The sequence below is a fragment of the Euprymna scolopes genome, chromosome 36, assembly GCF_053919585.1.
Source record: "Euprymna scolopes isolate OS-2025 chromosome 36, ASM5391958v1, whole genome shotgun sequence".
NCBI lineage: Eukaryota > Metazoa > Mollusca > Cephalopoda > Sepiida > Sepiolidae > Euprymna > Euprymna scolopes.
In genome coordinates this window covers 5,792,501-5,793,897 of record NC_136517.1, presented here as the reverse complement: position 1 = coordinate 5,793,897, position 1,397 = coordinate 5,792,501, and positions in this window count along the sequence as shown.

Sequence of the window (1,397 nt, the reverse complement as noted above, 5' to 3'; positions counted from 1 at the left end):
ATTTGTATAATAACAAGTATCTATTTACGTTTGTGACGGAAGCGAGGAAAGCGTGAAGCGGATGTGTTCTTTTACAGCCATTCAACTGGCGCGTTCATTCATGAAAATGGTCGTAGAATTTTAAACGTAAAAGACGGACAAAGCCCTTTACGGAGATGCGTAAGCGTGTGTGCTAAACTTTCAACTTTTGTCGTCGACTTATTGATTTCAGTCAATTTGCGCGTTAAGTGATAAACATGCCTTTTCAAACCTAAGCGTGATCGATCGATATAAAATTGCTTTAAAGATGTTAAAGAAAAGTATTTTAAATGTGAGTAATTTCATTATGAAAGTGTTTTTTTTATGTTTGTTTGTTTGTTTTAATAATAATAGATTTTATTTTCACTTTGGATTCCAGTGGAAACGCAAAGGTAAGAACAATTTATTTAATTTATCAATATGGCGCAGGTCCAGAGTTCAAACTAATTTTTTAAAAATACAGAAAAATCTTTATGATGTACGTATGGAATGAAAATGTCATACTCCCAAAATTATGTAAATTGATCAAGTATTTTTTCTAACTAAGAAAACCGAATTTTATGAGGAAGCAAGAACGTTGTCTTGATCCATATTTAATAAATAAAGAGAGACAATTCAATTCGAACTACCGAGAACAAAATCAACTTTGTAACGGCTATGATTTACTAGTAAAATCGTCAAAATTCGTTAAAATATGATTTCTATATATATATAAAAAAATAAAAAAAACTACATGATCAATTTACGTGATTTTTGGAATATGACATTTTCATTCTGTGACGTGTAAATGTATCATATATATTTTTCCGTATTTTTTTGTTTGCTTGATTAGGTTGAATTCTGCATTTTATGTTCCCGTGACAATTTGGTTGTTGTTGTTGTTGTTGTTGTTGTTGTTGTTTGTTTGTTTGTTTGTTTGTTTGTTTGTTTGTTTGTTTTATTTTTGTTGTTTTTTTTTTATTTTGGAAGAATTCCATTTGCGACAAGGAACAACACGAAATTTATTAAAGTTTTGTGAAAGTCCTTGGTAAATCAAAAGTAATGCAGCAATACACTACAAAAACATTGATTACCGGAACATTCAATTTTTTAAATTAACGAAACTTATTTTAATTAGAATTTCGAAATAAATTAAAACAGTCAATTTAGGATTTTTTTAAATTTAAAAATGAAGATGCATCGATATAAAAACACATAACATATTCTAAGATTCAAAGAATTATAAATATTTTTTGTGGACAAAATGTATTTGGATATAATGTTTTTTTTGTTTATATATATATATATATATATATATATATATATATATATATATAATTATAAAATGCAAATGACCTTGTAACAGGTGTTGTAACTCAACATCCGGTTTACGACTTCCG